Raw genomic sequence first — 25,719 nt, 5'->3', positions numbered from 1 at the left:
ACGGGTGTTCTTGATGCAGACAGAACATCTGAGGAATGTCAAACCATGACACCACTCATGAAGCTAACTTCTGAATTGAATATGGGGACATTTGTCCTTTAATGGAAAACCCCAAATAACATATTTTAAGGCCATATTGCTTAAAAAAAGGAAAGCCTGCATTTCCAGGCCTGCTGTGCAATTTTCTGTGAAATGGACAGAAAGAAAATGATGGGTAATATGCAGATGAGACAGTGTTTGTTTTCTACCAAAATGAATGCAACTTGCTCATAACACCTGGAGTCTCGTTAATTTACCTGTGACATGTTGCTACACTTAATTGCCTTTGACAATTAGCAACATTTCAACACCTCTCCTAATGGCCCAATTAGGATCATGGTTGTCTCCTGTGCACTAGATAGGAGAAAATAGATGGGCCAGCATCCAATGTAAAAAACAAAACAAAAACCAAAGCTCTGTAGGTAATGGAAATGTCGCAAACACCAGCCATTTCAGTTCTGTTTTAGTCAAATTAAAGGCAGGTGTAAAACTCAGTTTGTTTCTTCCCATGGATATGCCTTTCTCACTGCAGAAACCTATGTTGAGAATGCTTCATTGTTCAATTAATTACTAGTGAAAGTGCTGAGTCTTTGCTTCTCTCCACTTAATGTTTTATCGATCACTTTGCAAAGTAAACAAACAATGTGATGTCAAATAAATCCCTTCTCCAGGCTGGGGAGGGGGCAGTTACAAAGGGAGGAAACTGACCATTTTTGAGCATGAGCAAGCCAGTGACTGTCTAATAGGAATGTTTGCAAAGGAAGAAAAACACATATTTCCCAATCAAGGTAAGAGATGGTTGAATTTTGTGGTTAAGAGGTGGCTGAATGGTGTCCTAAACTTAGAATTCACCAAACATGAGGTTGATACTGGGTCATAGTTATTCAGTTAAGTATGTGGTTGGTGGAAGGATTCAAATGAAGCTGTGGTGGCTGGTGTCCATTGACACTAGTAGGGCATAAGGCAGGAGGTCAGCAGTAGGTGGAGCCAGAGCCAATGACTATTGCAAAGAAAAGCCAATGGAACACAGAGCCAATTAATTCTAGTTCTATACATTATAGTTCTCCTCCCTGCTGAGTTCTATAAGGACAACACCGAATCTAAGGAGGAAGAAGCTGACAGGTAGTGCCATCCCAGGCCTGGTTGTAACTAGGAAGAAAGGCAGGCAACTGCTGGCTGAAGGCAGATTGAGGTTGGTGGGGCAGTGCCTCTATTGTGTCCATTCAAAATGCTTGGGAGAAAGACACCATGTCTATTATTTTTCTGAATAGCAGTTTTTGCACATCTAGACCAGAGTGGGGATCTTGCAGCCCTAGGATGCACATGGCCCACACTGTATATCATGCAGTCCTTGGTCTAGCATACTTCCTCAGTCTAACCTACCTCACTGTGTGGTTGTGAAGATAAATAGGGGGCAAGGCTTGTGTATGCCATCTTAAGTTCCTTGGAGGAAATACAGGATATACATGTAATTGATTATCGTAAATAATCATGTCATTCACAGCAGGTATTGTATTTCTCCTTTGAAAACAGGTGTAGGAGACTGAGCTTCCATTTAAATCTGAGATAAAATATAGTTGTGTTCTGAACTTGCGAACCAAATTTAATTGCTGATAACCTCCATCTTCAAACAAGGGATCATGTTATAAACAAACTAGATGCCAAAAAGTAGAACAAAGGTTTGTCTTTGCTTGGCCAACAATGCTTCTGGGATTGAATCAGAAGTGTTCAGTCCTAGGGAAAGTTCAGGAGGTTACAATGCAATCCTGTACCATGTCTATTCCAAGTAAGAATGCGCATACAGTATTGCAGAAATTTACAAGCTACATTTATCCTGTTTTTCCCCCCTCCTAAGAAACTGTTGGTGAATGTTTTTAACAAATTTAGAATATTCAGACATGTTTGTTTAAAGCTGGTGAAAGTTTCCCCAAAATCCAGAATAATTTACACACAACGTATGAATTCGTGATGATCACGGCTAACTCCAGGAAATGACTTGAAGTTGAAACTAAATTTGGCCCAGGATAGGCGTCAAGATACATGTGAGTAAAAGCAACTCTGTGACATTTGTAGTTGATCTGGTATGACCAACCCCAAATGTTCAACCATATAGTCAGATTCACACCCCCCCTCCAAAAAAAAATGAATCCAATTTTTACACTAATGACATTTTAAAATGTCATAAATATTTTCCTTCTGGCTTCTGAGCCTTGAAAAACAATGCCGCCAGATTTTTCAACAATTTCTCTAACAAAATCAATGGGCTTTAATCCCAGTATGGAGAAATCAATGGTACCTCACTTTGAGTCAATGAGCCATATATCCTACTGCTGTAAATCGGTCCAAGTTCATAAAAGTCATCATACGATGGCCTTGTCCACAGCACATAAGACAAAATTGCATATTATCATACTGCGATTTCTTTTTGGTGAACACCTGATCTTTCTCAGGCATGTATCTGTCTGTCTGATCATCTTACCCTCAGGATATTTATTACATGCCGGCTATGGTCCCCGAGTTTCTGAGCTGTGGTCTGCTGTCCTCATCACTTCATCACAGATTTTACTACCGACACTGCCCTCATGGGATGGACAAGAAACAGAGCATTGTTTCACTAGATCTGAAGCTAGCTCTAAATTTATGTTAGTCTGGGCACAGGCTGTGATCTCAGTTCTTCTCTTTTATCTTTCTTAATCCCCTAGCTGGCTAATTCAACCAGAAAACTGCTTGGATTGTCTATAACTCATGTCATAATGTTACACAGATATGGAAGTCCTACTGTTTGAAATGTGTTCAGCTTTGGTAAATCAATGCCATATCAATTATGTACCAATTCCGTTTGTCCCTTGCGGCATCTGCCTGTTCTGCCCAGTACTCTCTCCCACCTCACTCTTTGTTTCCCTTTGAATTTGTTTTGACAACCAACCTTGAAGCCCTGGAAGACTGGGAGGCAGGGAATCTGTGCATCTGTAAAATACACACATAAATGAACATTAAAAAATCTGCTTTATAATGAGTCGGATCATTGCTCCGCCTAGCCCTGGGTAGTTTATTCTGACTGAATTATAAATATTCCATAAATTCCTGAGTTATAAACATTTTATAACAGCTGAAAGAAGTATTCAAAACATTGTCAAACTCGAATATCTGAACCACTCCATGAGCTTTGCTGAAGCTAGTTCTTCTGGATTTCTCCCTCTCTCCTTTGTCACCTGACAGCATTAATTCCTTCAGGCAGAAGCACTGGAGGAGTGGGAAGCAGGACTACTCCATTGGCTATGCTTACATGAGCCTCCATCAGGTTTTGTTCTCTAACCACTGGCAGCAGCTGCTTTTTCAGGCTGCAGGAGATGGATCAGTGGGTAGCAGGACCACTCCACCAGCTCCATTCAGCTCCTTCTATCCCTGAACTTTTGTATTTCAACTAGTCAAGCTCTCCTCAGGCATCACTATCAATACATGATTCTACCTACCTGAGAGGGAGAGCAGGGGTGAAGTCCTTGGCCCCACCCCTTCCCACACATCAAATTGCCATGCCTGCAATGGTGCCACAATGTGCCATGAGAATAACAAGGTTAATGTACTGGAGGTGTTGGGCTTAATAACACCCCCCCTCTCTGGCCTCCTCTTGTTGTTGGAATTCTGTAGGGTAGAATACCTGAAAAGGGCTTATGTAAATTTAGGAACTAGTGCCTAACTTTGCTTGTTTTCCTTTTCCATTCTAATCCCCCTTTCCCTTTTGTTTCACATCCTTAAGACTGTAACCTTGATGAAAGGGATTGTCTTGTTTTTATTGATCTTATGTAAGCTACCTTTAGCTCACTGAAACATCAATTTACCAAAATTAGAGGTTTAGACATTTAATTTTGTTTGAATGTGAGAGTTAATTAATTTGTAAGTTCAGTACATCCTATTAAATTCAAACGTACATATACAAAACTCATATAGCCTAGAGAGATTCCAGAAACCATGCATAAAGATGAACAAAGTTATGTCAGTGCCGTTTCTGATATTGTTAAGGCAATGCACACACACACACACCTCTGGATCATCGGAAGAGGTAAACACAAGAGTTGTTTTCATATTTATTATTAATATATTTATATAAATAGTTCTATTTTAATAATAGTGGTGCTGTGGGTAAAACCTCAGTGCCTAGGACTTGCCAATCGCATGGTCGGCGGTTCGAATCCCCGCGGTGGGGTGCGCTCCCGTCGTTCGGTCCCAGCGCCTGCCAACCTAGCAGTTCGAAAGCACCCCCAGGTGCAAGTAGATAAATAAGGACCACTTACCAGCGGGAAGGTAAACAGCATTCCGTGTGCTGCGCTGGCTCGCCAGATGCAGCTTGTCACGCTAGCCACGTGACCCGGAAGTGTCTGCGGACAGCGCTGGCTCCCGGCCTATAGAGTGAGATGAGTGCACAACCCTAGAGTCTGGCAAGACTGGCCCGTATGGGCAGGGGTACCTTTATTTTAATAATATAATAATTAACAATATAATATTTATATAAAATATTATAGTTATATAATCTTCTTCCGTAGCACATAACTAAAGGCAACATAGTTTAGTAACTGCTGTTTATACTGTCTTTTTGGTCATTGAATCTTTAAGTTGCTAAATAGTTTCTCTGGGGAAGTTTCTGTGGGTTGTATCCATGGTTGTAGCTACACCCCGCCCCTCCCCAAAGCTTATTGGTCCAGTGTAGATTCCCATTTATGGGAAAGGAAAGGAGGCTATTTTCACCAGTTACCCTTCACATAGATACTCCTCCACCACCCTCTCTCATGCAATTTCCCCAATCCTCCAGAGCATATTGGGGAAGGGGAATGAAGGCTACAATGGAGGCGTTTGTGAAAATTAACTCCCTTTTTCATTCCAATGATTCAGAAGCCTCCACTGGATCAAAGGACCTTCCATCGTTGGTGGGACATAAGTGAATACAACCCTACGTTCTTAAGATCTTCATGCCCCTCAGGTCCAGAACTCAAGGTTAGGTAGGCCACAGGGACCTGGACCATGTAATTCTCTGGCTGGGACTAAAGGCTATAATGCTTTTAAACCTAAAGAGAATTAGCTGCTGAAAAATGTGCAGTCTAAATACAACCCCAATGCCATTCTACATAGCTTGCGAACATTTCAGCCATCCCTCATGCTATCATATAATCATGGGTCAAGACATCCAGTAGCCCTGATAGCTGCAGTGCCAGATACACAGCAAATAACTGAAGCGTTTTGCTTTAAAAATGGTAAATTCTGCTCACTGTGACTTGGGAGCGATGGTTCATGAAAGGCACTGCAGACTGAAACCAGCACGACAGCCAAATTTGCCCCCTGTCTTGCTTTCCAGAGCAGGAGGGACAACAAATTAAGAGCCTTGCTGATGCTATGCTGAGATGTAATATCAAGTTACATCCATCACAAGCTTGCTGCTCTTCCTCCTTGGTGTGGGGAAGTTGCAAACAGCGATTTCTAGCTAATGGAGCAATCTGACTACCATATATTTAACAGTAAAAAAAAACCAAGCTTCTTCCTTCTGTATGGCAACCCTAGTCACAACAAGCTCCGTAAGGGCACTTGCCAAAAAGGATTGTAAACATTTTGTGCCTTGCACCCTGTGAAACAACCCATTTTCTGCTTAATACCCATTTGGAATGAGGCGCCTCTTTACTTGCTCAAATTTCACAGGGACGACTGTGCGTCTCAGCAGTTTGAACTCAATCAGTGCAAAGCAGCAAACCGGCCAATATCACCCAGTGTACAGGTCAGGGGTCTTTTTTAGCCCTCTTTTAAGCTGCACAATAACCGTGCTTGCCCCCTATTTCTCTTCTGTTTTATTTATCATGTATCGTTTCTCCCAGTTCTTGGGCTCAGACAGATTTTGAGTTGTTTTCTCCTGTATAACGCACATCTCACTTTTGATGAGTTTGCTCTTTGGGGGCACAGCAACATCAAGCGCGGTGACATGAAGCTTCAGGGAATGCTTACCAAACGGGTCAGATGTGTGTGGATGTTTACTCTGATTTGGTCTATTTGATTGAGGGTGTTGCCTAAGGCAAGGCTTTCAGTAACAAGAGTTCCACCACATGGAGTAAAGACCTGGCTGTGACAAACAGTTTGAACAGCTTCTGACATTTGCACTGATTCAGGAGGCAAAGTCATTAATTTCATTCTCTCCGTGGGAAGAGTAAGAAATGTTACTGCAGAAAAGGGAGTCAATTCTCATTTCCCTCACCCAGCCTGCATCCATACATTTCAATGGATCTGCTCCCGATTTACCTCTTTGAGAAGCCCCTTAACTCACCAGCCATAAAACTCATTGGAACTGTCTCCTCAGGAAAACTAATAGCCCAAAGGGAGTTTGGTTTATGAATAAAACAATGTTTTATTAAGTTGCTATTAAATTTCAATCGAATGGCACTCAGAATACATTGGAGCAGACATATTCCGGCAAGTAATTGGCTCCCCACATCTGCCTTCCTTTCTAATTGGACTAATTATGGCAGTGTAGGATCATGTTCGCTGCTCCACAGAAAGCAGGAAACCTTGATTTACAGCGAGAGGAGCGGCAATTAGAGGGAATTAATTCATAAGGCAACATCTAAATAAATCATATTACGGGTAGACAGCAATGTAATTATTGTGACTGGTGGTTCCCTTGTGGGAAAACATCACGCTTTCAACCCAAACGGAGCTCCTGAACTCTCCCAGGGACCCAGTGGAGCATCTCCAGGTTCGGTTTAGGTTACTGTCGCCTCTCAAGACCTAATTGATGCACAGTGTCGGAAAGAGGATGGCCTGGCACTGCTCCCCCAGCTGAGAAAAATAATCAAACCCTCAACATTTGTGTGTTTGTCCTTCAGCTCAATTAAATACACGCTCGTCTAATGGAGATAATATATGCCGTTGCTGGTAGACAGGAGGCATGTGGTGGCTGTTCTAGTATGAACCCCAGTTTGCTTTCTCTAATTTGTACATTCTGTGTGGCCGGGGCAGGGGGAGAGGATGTTATTAACAAATGCATAGAATGTTAAACTCCAAGTTTGGAGATGATTCCCCCAGCCTTTCAGTTAATAATTCATCTTATTTCATACGCACTAACAGTCTGTGGTCCTACATCGTTGATGGAGATCAGGCACCTCTCGCAAGGCTAGCAAGCTGTGAGAGCTACTCTAGTAATGGTTAACTCCCCTTCATCTGCTTGTTATGATTATTCCTTGCTGTCGTATCGCTCCCAGCTTGTCATTAGGGGGCTTTGATGTACTTCTCATAAGCGTCTCCCGTGAAGAATAATATCTTGTTCTCATCTGTGGTTTGTTTTCACACCTGAAAACCTGCCCAGTGCCTCTTTCTTGAGCGTGGATGGTTTCTTTGTCTGAGAAGCAAACAATGTCTCCCAAAGTCATCTGTGCCCTATTGATAAAGGGAAATAGGCTATGTATAGGCTACCTCAAGGGAGGTTGTGGTTTATATATGAAGGGAGCCTCAGGGGACCCCCAGCTGATATAGAATGGAATTGTACTATTCCTCACATTCAAATACAAGATATGTCCTTTCTTCTGATCCTCTTAAGATATTTCCACATGGGCCAACCTATTGTACATGTCATTTCTTTTCAAGTGACGCAAACCAACCAGCTCTCTCACAATACATTTCTGGCGGCTTTTGTGCCATGCATTGTGTACCCAGTGCAACTTGGTCACATGTGGGGGAAGCCTGAAGCTTGGCATACATCTGCCGCAGAATCCGGTCTAGCTTTGTAACATTGTAACTTTGTAACATTTAAATGTGTTTGGGATTTATTATAATATTTTATTGTTTTCTTGTCTTATTTCCCGTGGATTTTTTTCACACACCACTCAGAAATGTGTAGTAGTATGGGAATGTGTTAAGTAAAATAAGATTCTAAGTAGTGTGTGGAACTGCAAATAGTACAAAAAACTTACTTTGAATTATATCAGGTTCACCTGTATTAGAGCCACCTCAGATTGCTGCACTCTATAACAAGCCAGATGCAGTTTTCGTTAAGCAAATTTTGAACAACGGTTCTAACAGTGACCCTCAGTTTAATAAAGTTTCATTATAGCCCCCAATGAATGGTCAGATGAAATTTTAATTGCCTCAAAATGAATGTGCCACAGAGCATTTCCACAAAAATTAAGCCCTAAATAGCTAAAGCTAACTACACACTTTGATTGAATGATGATTCAGGACCCATTTATGCTGTTTATGCCTTTTGGCAAACACCCCCCAATTTAGCCTTAATATAATTAATAGATAAACCTTCCTGCTTGCAATAAGTTCTGAAATTAGAAAGTAATCTTTTCATACCTACTTGGGATAATGAAATAAGAGCCATATAATCTGCATAAAGAAGCACTGGAATTTTGTGATTACCAGTTGAGTGGGAGGGGAAGGCGAAGGGAGCTCCTGAACTACATCATTGCTCTAAAGATTAAATTACAGAGGGGCAAGACTGCAACCCTGGTGTAAATACCAGATCAGAACGAGAGCCCATGAATTAAGTTTGAGTTTTAACTTGAGTACAACAGCAGAGCTGTTATATAAGAAACAGCAGCCACTTATCTAATGAAGCAACAGTTAGTTTTTTCTCATGGACTCTGTTGGTCAATGAAGTCAGAGGCAGATGAGAGATGAATAAATGCAACATACAGGGTTGAATGTAACACTGCTGTGTGAATGTTCCATTCATGCAAGGATTTCTAGCATGTGCTCCCCCACTGCACCCCTTAAATCTGTTATAGGGGGTTCCCCTGACCCTCTACAGAATACTTGGGGAGAGTGAAAGGCACATATAGGGCTAGGTGAGGGGGGTTGTCCTGTTGTGTAAGCAGAAATTCTTGCACTGGTGGCACATAGTCATTCAACGCTATCCACAACTTTTGGGGGTGTGCAATTATAACATATGCTTGAAGAAGATAATTAAAAAGAGAGAGTCTGCTCCATTATACTATGCCCCTTGGGAAAACCATCTACGTAGGAGAGAGGAACTTATTTACTTCAGCCCACTCTTCTAACCATTCTAACCTTTTTTAAAGGGGGGGGGCATGTATTCTGGCAGAAACCATTAGAAGACTGACTGGGTGATAGTTTTGAGGGTCACCCCAACTGCCTTTCTTAAAGATCAGGACTAAAATACTACATACCAAACAAGACAGCAGTACTGCAGTTTGGATTTCCTCAACTTGGTTCCTTCCAGGTGTTGTGAGACTACGACTATCATAATCTCTGAGGGATGACCATGCTAGATTGGGTTGATGGGAGTTGCAGCCCACAACATCTAATGGTTGTTACATTATCTACTCCAGGATTATAGATCTGGAAGGCAGCAGTTGGGGTATACTATTCCAGATGAATTACATGTTGCCACAATTGGAGCCCATAATGCTGGGTCAGTATAAAAAATGGCAGGCAGTATCACACAAGTGAGATATAAACCCATGATTTCCCGATTCATGGCTCATCAGTCTCCTAGTCACAGCTATACTATATTAGTTTTCAGTAGATAATTACACCAGTAGATAACTCTGCTGTCTACATTGGGAGATTGTGCAAGCAGGAAAGCACCAGTATGGAAATCTTGGAAGAGGGGAAAAAATATAATGGGAGTCCCAAGGGATTTTAGGTCACAGAATAATATGCTTTATTTACCACTGGGCAGTGCAGGAAGAAGAAATCACTCAAGGAAATAAGGATATTTCATTGCACCATGGATAGTTTAGTTGGCACAAAAACGCATTTATTGCTATCTGCAAGCAGGCCAGCATTTCCAGTCACCAGGATGGTGTTGTTAACCTTTAGTGATGTGTTTGATATTTCCACTACAAATTAGTAGTGGGGGCATCCCTTCGTATTTCTTATAAATGTTAGGCAGTCATTTTGTGTTATAGTGTGTCACATCACACACATGAGCATGATGAGAATTAGCATAATATGATGCTATCGTTTATGTCTGGAGCCTGACATGTCATAAATCCCTCTCATCAGGAAAGCCAAGCTTCACATCTGAGCAATTATTCGCTTTTAGCAGACGCCTGATCCATTAGGAGTTGTGGTGCTAAATTGTCTGTTCAGATGGGTGGAAATGTATCCATCATGATTTGCTGTGCCTTTCTTGCAGCAGAGAGACACAGCCTTCAGTTACAGGGTCCGTATGCCACGTGCCAGATGAGATGCTTCACAAGGACCAAATCTTAAAACTAGCTCTGAAATGTAGCTTCCTAAAGCTATAAACCAAGAGTTCCATCCTCCCTCTGCTGCAAAACCTCCCTTAATTTCAGTGACAGTATAATCATAGAGACAATGAAAATGGGTGGGTGTTTGCAGCCGTAAGGCTGGGTTCAACCAATTCATTCTGCTAGTGGAAGCCAACGCAAGGACTCCAGCTAGCACAATGGGGCTTTCTCACCTGCTGAAATACCTCTAGTGATATGGATATAAAGCCCTACACTAGACTACACATCAAAAGTCCATCAGAGTGCATGAGAATGTGGTTCTCACAGCAAAAGGCTGTTGGAATCAGCATTCTCCTATAAGTTAGAACAATCCCATTACAGTCAGCACTGTAGACAACGCTACAAGTCTGGAAGGGGGGGGGGGGAGCAGGATAGAATCCAGCCTCCAGATTTATTAAACTGTCCTCTTCTTGAAAGGTAGATATTTTATACCATCTCCTGTTAACAATAATGTTCTCAACAATTACAGAATAATGAGATTCAGAACAGAACAAAAGAAAACTTCCAAAAATAAATACTCACAACAGTGTTGAGAGCACTTCCAAGGTAAATGGCACAGCTAATAATTCACACCCATGAATCTTTCATCATTGCTGAGCTGAAGGCTGAGACAATTGCTAAACTACAATTACCAACAACAGATTTGCATTGAAATAGGAATTGCAGCTAGTTGCATGTCCTTCCTCTTCCTTCTAAAGCAAAAGGTGGATTACAGACAACAAATCAAATGTTAAAAAAGATAAAAACCTGCATAACATATTTTAAAACAGATTCTCTGATTCTCATGACATCAAATATCAAACAGAAAGAGGAGCTCACCTAACTGAATACTTCCTGGGCAATTCTGTATATAACATAGTAGACATGCTAAAATGAATTGGGAGACTGGAGATTTGTTAATGATACTTTAGGTCCTGTGTATCTAAGTTGAGATAGGGAACCTGTAGCCCTTGCCCTAATATCAAGTGATGGGCAGCAGGGTGGGGGTGGGGCTTGGACAGAGAGGAGTGCAAGACAGGGGAAATGTGGGAGAGATGAAATGGGTAGAGTGATGAAAGGAAAATGGGGATGATCACTTCACACCCCTGGCAACAGCGTTTTGTCTCTCACCTGGCAGCCCCTTGGGTGGGAAGAGAGAAAGAAAGATAGGAGTGCATTGGCAGCTTATGTGTATTACCTGATCTGTTTCCTCATGCCTGCAACCCCTGAAATCCTGTTCAATGAAACTGTCATCTGCACATGTGCACTGATTATCTGAACTGTACATATCTCAGCTTAACCACAGCTTGCAGTTTCAAAATGGATGGAAACTGGCTTGGGGGGAAATGCCTCGAACAGGAGTAATTCTCAAGAAAATACAGGATACATATGAATTGTGGCTAATGGCATGTGCACTTGGCTTCAAACACTAGCAGTGGGAGTGTACTGGAGCCAGAGTAAAAGTTCAACAGCAACAAAGAATGAACATTCCCATCTACATTGGAATGTTCTTTGGGTTGGGCCTGTTGATTTGCCTAGGAATGTATATCCTCTTCCCACCATAGCCCATAATCTTGTTGATGGGAATCTGCACTCATGTTTTCCATAACAAACTAAAAGAAAATAAGAATCACAACATTTCAATATGCGCAACAATTAATACATATAGATGACTTAGTGGTTTGAAAAAAACCACGAAGAAATATAGGCAAATTGCATAAGCTCCTGTTCTCAAAGCAATTTGACATACAAAACTGAAAGACAGAGTGGAAAGCACAGTAAAGCTAACTCACAGAGAAATAATTTAACAGAAGTGAGCATTGTTTACATTAATTCCTAGATTCTCCAAATGCAATTAGGAAGTAAAATGTGCGTAGATATTTTTAAAGCATCAAACTCAATTGGATTGTGACTCTTCTTTTCTTTCTAGAAAAGAAATCCAATGAATTCATGATCACATATTTATTACTGCTGTGTTCAAGAGATGAAAGGGAAGTCGGCACCACCACATTCCTCTCCCCTTCAAGATTAGGAAAAGTGAAGGGACTGTGAACAAGAGGAGATTTTTCCCCTCACCCCTGTTGTATGAAGCATATTGTTTTTCTCTAAAGTGAAATAATCTCTCCCCATAACAAGAGCACAACAGTCAAGTCAATGGCTTCATCTGTATTTCCCATCTTATTTTCTGCTTTATGATGGCAAATCACCTTTATTGACACTGCTTGAGCTGCTGGAAGTGAATTTCACAACAAAGATATTACAAGCAAGATATTACCTGTTTTGTTTTCTTTCCCCCCCAGGAACCTTAATAGCTACAGTTTAATCAAAAGCTGGAAGGGCCCATTGACGTTATGGTGTAATTCATGGCAATGATGAGCACTGGTCTGAAACATTTCACTGGAAAGGAGAAAGGTGAGCTTTGCCTGTCTAGTCACTGATGCTTTCATTTCATTTCAAAGCTTCCCAATTTGCTTACAAATTATAGTGTTTTTCAAAGCAATCAAACCACTGGAGAACACTTCTTCCCTGCTGTAGATTAACGAGAACCACTGGATGAATCGACGAAGAAAGCAAAACGTGGGTTGTTCAATGAATATTGAAATAACAGAGACAGTTTAATTATTCCAGTTGGTGAAGTTTAAGATGATTAAATGCTATTGCACAGAACTGATAACAGGGATGGATCACAAAGCTTGATTTCTTGAATGCAGCCCCACGTGCTTTCTAATGCCCAGCCTCTTGGCATCTGTGTTGTAAGAATTAACTAAGAAATGAAATGTAGCTACACACACTCAAACTCCTTTGGGAAATATCTCTTGCTGGAAAAGCAAATAACATGGTAGAACTCTGAGTTGCTTGTTAGAATAAAATGTGAAGGAGAAAGCGTCATTAACCACTCTCTGTACAAATCCCCTTCCGCGTTCCAACTACTTAAGATTGAAACTTAAAGTTCATAGTGTTCTACTTCTACCTCTTCCATCCCAAAAGTGCCACAAAATTTATGTTCAGTTTATAAGAAGTACTGTGGGAGAGGAACAAGCTTATACAGCCTATAATAATGATAATGTCATGTGGGAAAGAGTTGTCTGATTGGAACTTGAACAGCAGCCCTCTTTGTCTAGAATCTTTACCTGAAATAAAAATATCAGGCTGAGCCAAAACGACTCACTATTCTTTGGCTGCATTCACATGGCACTCCACTTGCCCAACATTTCTCTAACTCTTAATTTCTGCATAATATTTGAGCTTCCACACAACATCAAAGCCACTTCCAGTAAACTAATAGAATATAGCACAAATTTAGTGCTTATTTTCATGTTATTTGATTCCAATAAATATCCATTTGCAGCCACCTTAACCTGGAAAATTGTGAGAATAAAGTGGCAAAATTTGGGGTAGTATACTGGCACATTCCTGCTGTTTTTGTGGGGGAATTAATGAAGGAACAGAAGCACACATGTATGGAAAGGGAGGGGAGGGGAGTAGAAACATTTTACACTCATTGTTGTGTGACTGTGCCCAGTGGTGTGAATGAAATATAGCACAACATACTGGCATATCAGTCAAAAAGCCACAGTTCTGTATTGCAACAGTGTGAAAGGAACATTAGAAAACGGGAAAGAAGCACTAGCATTATAATCAGGAAAACCAATGCGATATTGCCCATGTCTGAATGCATCCTTTGTTAATTTTTTTTTGCCAATGTGGGTGGTGCGGTGAGTACTATTATTTTTGGAATTTTTTCACTCCTTATGAAAATGTTTGCTTACACATTTAAATTATCATCTCTTGCTCTCAGTGACATAACCATACAGCCAAATCTCATTGGCTGTATAATGTTTTGACATTTTCCTGTTTTCCCTATATAGTACATGCATTTTGTGTGTGTAAGGGAATTGTACAAAGACTGGGGAGCGGGAGCAGGCTTTTAGTCCTCCCCTAATTTTGTACACACTTTTTAAAACAGTCTGTAAGGAAAACTCAGTGTTTACGCTTCTGCTCACATGGCATGAAACAGTGTGAACACAATATCACACCTAGCCATCGTTGCCTGTTCCTAGAATATGAGCATTTATTTACCTGGATATGGCCACTAGGTATTTAGCATAATGGTGATTTCACCCCTATAGTGGATTGTGAACATTCAGGCATGGGCTGCAGAATGAGTTGTGATTGGAAATAAATCCAAATGTGATGTTCGTATCACTCAGGTTGCATAAGGCAAACCCTTGTTACTTTCCTCTTCCAAGTTCTCGCCACAACCTTCTGTCTCCTAATAGATGAGGGGAAGCAGTAGGACTTTCCCTCTGGGACCTGATAGAGGCTGTTAGCAAACTGCCTGCGACTCTTTCAAATCCTTGCTCACACCTCGCTGCCATCTGTTCCTTCTCAAGTCTTGTTTTCTGCTCTAATTAGAAAGCTCGGGACATTTTGAGACCAAGGGGCAGACAGGTGAAGAGGCACATCTGGACAGTGTCTCCTCAGATGAAATATGGCAATCAATATTGCTGGATGGTCTCATCATTTCCAGGTCAAGGGCAAATGGGAGAAGAGCACTCTTGGCACTTCCTCTTGAGTGTGTTCTGCGAAAAAGTCAAAGTTCACAGGAGAAAGTCCAGGTTCCTCATCCCCTTAGCAGGTGTTTTCAAAATTCACTTTTGTTGGAATGTCCTGAGTTTGGCTCAGTCACCTTGCATCTGTTTGCTTCTGCATCTCTCACATTCAACCAACTGCTTTAATTCCCACCAGGAGAGAGGCTGGAAGCTTTAACAAAAAAAATGTTGTGATAATTACCTTGTCTGCATTTCCCCCTCTAGCCAGCATGAGGTATGGAAAGGGATTAATCTGGATTAACTCCACCATATTATCCCAGTTGCTTGGCGTCAAACAATTATATACAACTCTCTCTTTCTCCCCAAGCATGCCCAAGGCTGGCGCCTGATACAGAAAGGTGGGGAATTCACAGAATCAAAGAAAAAGAATCTACTCCTCCAACATCATACCCTAAAGCAAAACAAATAAAATCTGAAATCTACCACCTAAGTAAGATAGGCACTTACATAAGGTCTTGAAATTTTTCTACAGATCAAGATACCCTAAACTCCCTATGCATCTTAATGTATTGTCCAGCTGTTCTTATAATCATTTTCCCCAACACCCAACCTGCATTTGTACCGTTTCAGCTTAAACCCATTATCTCTAATCCTCCCGTTTACAGGCAAAAACTGTTCTATTCTTTTTTAAGCAGCCTTTCAGGTATCATTGAAAACCAAAAATTAAGGCTGCAAACCTACTCCAATAGAAATCCATACAACGCTTATATTGATTTTAATAGAACAGAATTACAATCTTTAAAATGACAGAGGATTTTCGTGTTGTGCATTAGGTTGTGCAAATTCATTACATTCGTAGCAGTCAACTTGGCATGTTTAATTCAAATCTGTGACAGACAAGGATTTGGAGTGACCTGTTACAAGAGAATGTTCCCTAAAGCATATTGAAACTGAAAGTCTACAATCAGAAACTGGACAAATCCAGGCCTCGCTCAAGCAAATAACATTTTTAGTAGTAATCAGTTCAGTCTCACTGAACACCCGAAGTCCTCAGTCATACACTCAGCAGGTAAAAACTGTATATGGAGCCTTGATAGCATGTCGGCTCTAGTTAGGCTTATTGCCAGGAATTTATTATAAGGCGATTTTCTTACTGTGTGATGAAGGAACACTGATTGGTCGAAAGTGTTGCCAGAGTACACGAAGGAACAACAAAGGAGAATCCTCAATGAACAGTATGTAGATGAGAGAAGTTAAAAGAGACTTTAAAGAATTATTATAGTAAATTCAAATATATTAGCCCTCTTCAGTTATTCACTGTTGGATACGTGAAAGAGCCTGTAGGAACGCACAGAGCTAATTCTGCCCCCTCAATGATGCACACTGGCAACACTGTCAAGAAATTGCATTTGAAAATTTATCTAAGAGGAGAGAGAAATTTGGTACAATTCTCATGCTTGGGGTGGAAGGCTTTTCCTTCATTTCAACTACTTCCAGCATGGCCAAGGGGCGTTTGTGTAATTCCTTCCTCCCTTCCTTCCCCACATCTCTCTTATGGTCTACTTTCTGCTGCCTCGCCAGGTGCCTGAGCTTCATGATGATGGTGATTTGACTTCTCTTCCTTCACCCTGAGGTCCCAGAGTGGGTTGCAGCATTTAAAACAGTATTAAAAGCAGTTGACAACAATTGACAACCCTAAAAAATTAGGTGGGTCCAAAAAAAGTCAGGGTAAAGAGGTGCGTCTTCAGCTGTATAATGAAGGAACCAGATGCACATCTGTGGGGATGCAGTTCCACAAGTTAGGGGCTGCCACAGAGAATGAAGATGGCATCCTTCCAGCCTGAGGGGCTGAGTTCAAGTCGGTGGTAGGCTGGTCCCTTCTGAGCCTTGGGGCCCTTCGCCAGTCCAGTGCCTGACCTAGCCAACCACTCATACTAGGTCTGTGGGGTATGGGCTGCAGAGTGGAAAGTATCCCACACTTATGGCAGAGCTACCAAGCATTACTATGTGAGCTTGCATGGTTAATGTTGGGATTAAACAAACGGATGCTCCAATATTAGCATTATGAGAATATCTCCACCATCCTAACATAACACATGCCTTGAGTGCTTCTTAGGGAAACCCACTGCTCACTAATTTGCCTATTTGGTTCACAATAACAAATTTACTAATGACTAATCAGCAAGAACTTTGCAAGTACAGTGTTAAAAAAAAAAGCGAGATTCCTTAGAATCTGAGCTCAGAAGAAATGGCTTGAGGCTCAGCTTGACATTCAAGCTACATAAAATGGAAAAGGTTTGGCTCATAGTATTTCCAGATTGAAACAAATGTTTTGATTGGCTGCAAAATGCAACGGTACAGACTGAGCTGCAATAAATGTAGAGAATTTTGTTGAATCAAGGACTACAGGAAAGATTAGGTCAAGGGCTCTGAGCAGGGCCAGATAGATGGAGGATGGGATGTCAAAGATTATAATATCAAGGACTCAAGGGATAGGGCAAGGCTTATACCCGAGGATGATTTATCCTTCAGTTTCTTCCCCATATAAACTGCTACTGGAATAATTCTGTGCTACAGGCTCATAATGGCAACCTGGTGCACTCTGCTTGCTCATGACTAGGAGTTGGGTGCTTGAAATTTACCACTGCAACCAGCGCCAGAGTTTCAGATTTACAGCACACTGAAAGAAAACCCTATTAATCTTTCATCCTTCACTCAGCTGTAAATTTGGATCATATTTAATTCAAAGGTTTCAAGGTCTCTCCTGTTCCTGCCATCATCAAGAGGCCTATAATATAAAACTTTCCTGAATGTGTGGGGAAATCAATGCAAAAAAAAAAAAAAATGTTTAGCATTGAGAAGAGAATGGGCTCGTGTTCTTATCTCCTTTTATTCTAAGTTAGACCTGAGCTGAATATTCACTCTTGGATAAGTGAAAGCAGGACTTTTGCAGATGTGTGTGAATTAACACCTCTCACCCCCCCCCACCATGCTTTAATGTGCCTTTTCCTCCTTTCTTTTCATAGCAGTTCACAAACACTGTTCTCCAGTTCTGCTACAGCTTCACTACCAGCTTTAACAACTTTTCTTCACTAGGTGATCTCACTCAATCAGGGGTTCTTTTAATGAATATGGTGGCATCACAATGCTGAGTAGTCCATAAGAATTGGCTATGTGATCATGGAGCTGTGGGGAAGTTACGGTAATTCGGAGTGAGGTCAACAGAATGCAGTAAAAATTGCCCTTGCTCTAAATTGCCTTTGCCTATGAAAAATAAAAGGCATGCAAAAAGAGGCTACAAATACCTAAAAACCCACCAAACTAAGGGCCAAACATCAATTCATTCAGTTTCTTCTGTATGGCTTTGTTTTGCCTTAAAAGTGTGGCTGATTCAGAAACGTCAGGTAGTCACAACCTGCTGCATCTTGCTTTATCAAGGAGCAGGTAAACTACAGGATTGTTTCCCATGAAAGAAAGACTCATCCTATTATTAAAAACTTTCTGGCTAAACATGTTTCTTTAAATGCATATGCCATGTTCTTCAGATAGCTTGTAATTGATGATCTGATTTATAGCATAGGTGGAGCTGGCTGACTGGCACAGATCCAAATGGTAGAAAATGCCCTATTTTTGCATGATTTCCCTGGAGGCAAACTTTAAACAGTTGCATTTACAAACAACTTGATTTCATATTAACCCAGATTTGTAATTGCTTCCTTGGGAAAATAAAATCAAGGTTTCTGTAGCTTCTCTCACAGAACCTCGGGGCATTAATGCAAGCAATTAAAGGGAAGGTTTTAAAGTGGGAGTGGGGGTTGCGAAGAGAGCAGCTGGAGGAGGTCAAACACATTGTGGGGGGAGGGACTGGAAGGAGTTCATAATATAGTTATTTGTGGGGAAATCATCACCAGAATTTCACAAACGAAAGTGATTATTTAAATGCTTTTCTTCCCCAGAGAATGCTGATAGTTGCCTTAAAAGAATCTAATATTAAGACCAGGAACACAGTCCAGAGGACTATACATGGAGGTGTGATGTACAGCGTGGAGCTTTCTGTCATTTCTGAATCACACACAGCATCCCCTGACCCACATTGCAAGTGGCTTAAAAAAAATATCAGTATTTAAGCAGGGTTGGTGAACTTGTGGCCCTACAGATGTTGCCGGACTACAACTCCCATAATCCCCAATTGCTGGTAATGCTGGCTGGAGCTGATGGGAACTGGAGCTCATCAACACCCCTGACTTACAGGATTGGGAAACTAGGCATGTAGTGGGTCCTGTGGGAACTTTGCAAAAATAAGATGGATGGATAGATAGATTAGATAGCAACACACCTTCCCAAATTGAGGCAAGAGACCAGATGGGGGGTAAGGATCACTCTTTACTGACTAGAAGGATCTGCAATGAGCAATAACATTGCCCACATATGTGTGGTTAGAATGATACAATCTAATGAACAATGGAGATGGATCCACCTTCCTTTAGACAATATCCACCCACCCCAGCTCTGTGCACTGGATCAATGATCCTGGATCACTGGATCATTGACTGCTCACCTAATAGTGAGAACATAAGAAGAGCCTGTTGGATCAAGTCCCATCTAGACCAGCATCCTTTTTCTCCAGGACTTAACCTTCCAGGGGTCCTTTTCCTTTATCTTTACCTCTCATGGTGGCCAACCAGATGTCTGTGGGAAGCCGACAAGCAGGTGAACTACATGGTCACCTGGCTTCCCTACCCTAGACCCACTGGCCAGCATTCAGTGGACTACAGCATCGAGGGCCAAAGGGCAGCTCCCTTCCCCCCATCCCTTTGAGTTGGCTGGTGGACAGATAGTTGGGTTACCTCAGGGTTCTCACTGGTCTCACTCTTAAGTGTGACCAGATGAATGAACCAGTCAGCCAAATGACATAACAGCAGGCCTCCTTTCAATAGAACAGATTTAGCAAAAAAAAAGTGCACCCCACAAGCCAACCTTTAAATAACCCCCAAAATCCCCCACAAAGGAAGCTTGCCCTTTGCCATCACTAAGTATTCTCTCTTCACACCACCACATCCCTTTCTTCCGCATCCCGTTTGCTAAGGGCTCACTAATATTGGTGTTGTTTGACCTTGCTGTTTTAGTATTTTATATTATGTATTTATGGCTTTTTAAAAAGAATGTCCTGTGACTATTTGGTAAAAGGCAGTATAGAAATACCTAAAGGAGAGAGAGAGAGAGAGAGAGAGAGAGAGATCTTTTTGCTCTATCATAAAGACACAGTCACTAAAATGCAATTGGAACCAATGGGATGTGAGTTCATTGTTCGGAATTCCTGAAATGTAATATCCTGATGTGCTCACTTAAGGCCTATGTAAGTAGATTTTTCCATTCATTTCAGTGGTGGACTCAGCTCGGTTTACACTCCCATTTAACTGAATGGGAAATTCTGTGGGCAGACAACCTTTGTTATCAACTCTGCTGTCCCATGAAAAACAGTCACACACAGAGAGATATTTGGCCGGTGTCTTTGCGCTGTGCTATGGGGTTAGGAAAGGTCATCATTCCTCACTGCTCCTATTCCAGGGTGACATGTGCCACTCAACAGCATGCTAGTTATAGCAAGAACTGGAGACAACCGCTAGTGTATGACAATGCTCTTGAACCATCCATGGAGCCAATTCCTGGCAGTCACAGCATTCATCAGCTGTTGCAGTGGCTCACCTTCTAACCCCTTGAATTTTATTGGGTTTATATGGATCTTGGTTTGGTTTTGTAACTAACAAATATATAAAGAGAGAAACACCACTGAGCACGAGTAATTTGGCTCAAGCAAAGTGGCAACCAAATGTGTTATATATACATTTCCTGAAGCCCATGAATAAATGTGTATTCAAAGACGTGCTTTTTAAAAGAGAATGAACTGTGCTTTTAATGACATCTGTGCCTTTCATTAGAAAGTCACAGATGAGTACAAAATGACCTTGGTGCCCATTTAGCATATAATTGCAAAACTGTGAATGGTTTCACAATGTTGAAGATTAAGCATACCAAATCAGAACGTACTTTGTATCGTCTTCTTTTTCTCTCGAATAGAAGTAACTGCAGACAGGGAAGATCATTTTAAATAGAAATAAGAAGAACCCAAGCGAAAAGAAAAGGAACGCCTTTTGTTAGATGTTTAAAAGCGGTCAAAGAAAGACACGAATTAGAAAGTCCTTCTAAATTTCTTCTCTGTGGAAATGATCAATTAACTACAATTGTGTGTTCTCTCGCTGAAACCTGCTGGTGTGCTGGCAGAAATGTGCTCTGAATGCTCTTAAAACTATAGCCAAAAAGGAAGAACTCTGCTGTGTTCTTGAGCATTTGGAGGGACTATTTCATGTGCACGATTCCATTGACAAAGCGGCAAGCTGAGCTGTGTTATTAAACAAATAATACTTTCCCCCTATTGGTGATGCTTCTGGAGACTTTATAACAACTTCTGTATGCAGGACAATGTTAGTTTTGCCAGCATGATTTGAAGAACTGCTGGTACAACAGAGGCACAGTGAGCCAAACAGGGTTACACCATGCTTCTTCCATGTGCTCTACTTCTGCATCTTTGACCACACTGTCCTTAGACTCATTTACCCTCACTGGCCCTTTAATATGATTGGTGACATTATTTCGTCAATGACAGCAGCGTGCTACAACTGATGTGATGACCCCAAAGACAAGTGTGAAGAAAAGCCACATGCATCAACCCCACAGCCTAAGAAGTGAGGTCAAATGAGGCTAAGAATATGAAGTTCAGAAAAGAAGGAAACAAAGTGCTGGAAAGATGCAGCAGTATGGGAATAAAAATGGTGCCATAGCTGAACAACTCTGAAATAACACGAATATTCAGAGAAGTGTGTATATCAGTTCCATTTATTTCACTGGGAGACATTTAAGCAGGTGCCAAGGTCATTAAAGAAGCTGCACATTCACAGTGATTATGTGAGTGTTTCTTGAGTCCTAGCATATTACAGATGACTCTCAAGAACAAGCAATCTCTCTTCCAGGACAGTCTTTCATTATTTCAATGCATTGATCTAAACTCCATGGTTCAGGGTTGCACATAGGTTCCTGCATTTAATTGGCTAATTAGGATGAATTGGTTGCTAAAGTGTCCCAAAATTATCCATGAATCATAATGAAGAGTTGTTTTGCTTATGATCCTGTGTATTATTTTCCCCATGTGAAAGCAGTTGGCAAATTGCCCACTTGGCTACTGCACTATTTCTAAATTTACCTCGAGTAATGCCAATAAAGAAAATCAGGCATACAAATAAAAAGATTATACATTTCTTATACTGTCCATCCAATTCCCAAAGAGCAGCTTTTCCAAGGGAGCTGGGTGCAATACATTTTCTAGGTGTCTGCATATCAAATCAGGACAGAGTGTTTAGTTATGTCACCCCCAGATTAGATTCGAAATGTAGGTGATGTTTCCCTAACTTCATAGTTTTCTGAAATTTTTGTTGACTCCTGCAAGGGGAGGGAATGAGCAAAAAACACTCAGAATGTGGGTATTAATATGGAAGCTGAAAAATATGTGCCCAGCTGCAAATATTCAACATGCTTACAAACCTACATCTTCAATGTCCCAAGCCATCTTTTTTCACATCTATAGCACCGTACTTACACTAATATTTTGTCACCTAGGTAGAACCACCTTAACAATGGCTCAATTTGAGCATGACTGAAGTTGGGGGAGAATTTTCAGCTCCAGACGATGGAAAGTGAGACATGAATTCTACTAAAGGAGAAGAATCTTCCAACAACTCCCTTCTCTGATTTAGTATATCTTTTCCCAGACACTACTAAGTGTTATTTTTCAAGGACAGCGAACCTGTCCACTCTCTGGGAAGACCTTCTTAGAGCTATTAGACACATTCTATCTAGATTTAAGAAGCCAAGTAACTATAACAGCTTAGACAATTGGGAAAAAAGAGGCTTCATTGTTTTATTTTACCTGGCACATATCAGTGTTGCTCCCTAATATGCTTTTATTTATGCACAGTGATTAAGTGTGCACTCAGAATGATTTTAGAAGCAGTCATAGTGTCTGGGAAGGATAATCGAAAGTTGAACTAAAATTTCCCAGATGATGTATTTCTGGAAAAAATTGTGTGATTTTTCTTTTTCTCACCACCACCCACTAGAAAATGGGTCTGCAGTGATAGCTTTGAATATTTCCCACCATTTTTTGTGGCAGTGGCTACAAAATGCTGCAGGTCCAGGGCATTGTGGAGAATGCAAAACAACACAGTTGTCTGCTGTAGCAGCAACAACAAAAACTCGGGGGGGGGGGGGAGAAGCTATGCTACTGTCATGGCTAATAGTGGGGCCCATCCATTGGATAAATTTGGTGAAATAGTTCCCTCCGCTCCATTTTTCTGTCCACAACAGGATGGAGACTTTCAAGGGATCATTTGTGCACAGCTCTAGAATACTCTCCTGCCTTATATGTTAGCTTAGGACTATGGATTTCCTCTCCCTGAAGGCTGGCTCTGAGCACTAACCCATTGGATCAGACATATTTTGCCATTATATCAGAGGACATGACCTTATATTAGAGCCTCCTATAAATAACTGGGTTGGATCCAAATTAAGTTGGGCACACTTAGTTCCCATCAGCAATGATGGAACAAATGTCATGAGAAGTGCTTTGATGGAGCAGATCAAAAGCCCATGTAGTCCAGCATTCTGTTCCCAACCACCTATGAGAATGGATGCTTATGAGAAGCACAAAAGTAGGACATGTTTGTCCCCTTCTATTGGTATTCAGAAGCATACTGCCTCTGGTTCTGAAAGTAATGTATAGCTATAATGACTATTAGCCATTGACAGTCTTACCTTCCATGAATTTGTCCACTGATTTCAATGGGAACTAATGGTATGGATCCAACCCACTGTTCTATCCTCTCATGTCAGCAATCCTGTTTTGCTTGGTGAGTCATATTCAGTCACCTGAGCTCTATCAGCTCACAAGCAGGAGACGTTGTATACATTTAGACAAGAATTATGTAGTGGAAATAAGAGACAGCTGTGTTAAATAATAGCAATAACAATGGCTTTCATTCCTTTCTAATGTGCATTCAATGCTTATTCATGTACAAGAAAGACTTTCAAACCATTTGCTGAACAGTTCTACCTTCTGTTCGCCATAATGTTGACGTAAACCTGAAGTAACCTCATTATCATCAATGGAGTTAATTAATTTCTACTTGCAAACCACACAGAAAAGGAACAAAATGCTTGCTATGTTTTAAATACATTTAGTATACAAACACACTATAGCCTAAATTCACATTTCATCAGCTAGCATATTCAAATAGGATATTTGCTTAATGTTATCGCTAGTCCCTGTTCTAAGGCTTTGATTCAAGCTTCTTCATCCTTAAACCTTTACTGTTTCATAAGCTAGTCCTCATGAGCTGAAACAAGACAGTTCAGTTCTCCTACTCCCCATGTTGACATCTTGACTTAGAAGGTACAGAGAAGTGTTTTATTACTGAGGTTCAGTTCATGCCTTGCTACAGGAATATGGAAGCTGCTTTACCATGGCATGGTCCCACACCACTGATATCAGACATTATTTACTGAGGACTGTATTCAACACAGCCCTAGGTAACAGTCCCACCATTGAAAGGAATTCCACATGTGCAACAGGATTCACCCCTCTTCTCCATCTGAACATCCCCTAAATCTGTTCTGAGGTTACCCCCCCCCAAGCCCCCAGAGCAGATGAGGAGAGAACAATATGTGTGTGTGTGTGCATGCGTGCGTGCATGTACAGGGCAGGAAAGAGTCCTGTTGTGCAAGGAGAAATCTTGATGGTTACTTAGCCAGAAAAAAAAGAAACAGCATCTGTCACCCCTCAGTTACACAAATAGTTCCTAACAGGAACATAGGAAACTGCCTTATTTCTACAAGTCCTACCACTCAACCATCTAGCTCAGACTTTGATCAGCGGGGGCTCTCCTGCATTTCAGATAGAAGAGATTCCCAGTTCTATCTGGAGGTGCCATGAATTTCAAAGCACTATCACTGATTTAGGAATAAATGGCAGTTTATTCCATTTTCACGACGTTTCCCTAAGTGTTAATTTCCACATTATATTTGAGCTTTCACGTGAAGTAAAAATGACCTCCATTGGTGCTGATATTCATGTTATCTGACTCCATAAATAAATCGATTTGCGAGCCCATTAACCTGGAAAATCCTGAGAATTCGCACAGTTCTTTCCTGCCATTTTCCTGGCTGAATGATGAAGGAACAGAAGCACACATGTGTGGAGACGATGGAGGAATAACGACATCCAATGACAGTCACTGTTGTGCCACGCCACACCCACTGGTCTGAATGGAATTTAGCAAAACATGCTTTTATATCAGTCCAAAAGCCACATAACACAACAGGTACAGAAGTGCTAGCATGATAACCAGGAAAATGCAATATTCCCCATCTCTGATTGTGCCCTACACCTCCTGTTTTATAGTTTTATTTCATTACTTTGTGTGGTTTTTTATGATGTCTGGCACCGCCACCTACAATGCCTGATGTTGCCTCCTTCAGCAAATTTATTTTTATTTGTGTTTCAGATGCTCTTCACAGGATTGCACCCTGAACTGCCTGGCTCCAGTCATTAAGTATTGCAATGCTATTGCATCAATGATTAGCACCATTTTCAAGTACACTGCTGATACACAGTTGATGCAACCATGAGAGACATTCTTTCTAGAGCACCAGGCTCGGTTGGGAGGACGGTACCGATTATAGGGGGCAGGAGCCCAGGCATTTTCTGACTTTAGAGAATTATTTTAAAACACATCACTATGCTTTGCATATTATTAAGTTATATCCCAAGCACCTAGAGAGCACAA

General features: G+C 41.2%; 2 long non-coding RNA genes across 3 annotated transcripts in view; one reads left to right on the top strand and one right to left on the bottom strand.

Annotated features, from left to right (window-relative positions):
• LOC310679408 overlaps window positions 1–25,719 on the bottom strand; it is a 279,663-nt gene that overhangs the window by 9,411 nt on the left and 244,533 nt on the right. The window lies entirely within an intron of this gene.
• On the top strand, window positions 1,117–25,719 carry LOC310679419. Of its 2 annotated transcripts, none has more exons than XR_014512236.1 (4): window positions 1,117–1,231; window positions 12,572–12,683; window positions 16,406–16,531; window positions 25,438–25,719. It is a non-coding gene; the product is annotated as an uncharacterized lncRNA (long non-coding RNA). The 2 variants fall into 2 exon arrangements; XR_014512237.1 differs by lacking the exon at window positions 25,438–25,719 and adding an exon at window positions 20,903–21,246.

This window comes from Podarcis tiliguerta, assembly GCF_965153285.1.
Source record: "Podarcis tiliguerta genome assembly, chromosome: 6".
NCBI lineage: Eukaryota > Metazoa > Chordata > Lepidosauria > Squamata > Lacertidae > Podarcis > Podarcis tiliguerta.
Note: the sequence above shows the minus strand (reverse complement) of the source record. Positions and strands in the feature narration are given on the sequence as shown.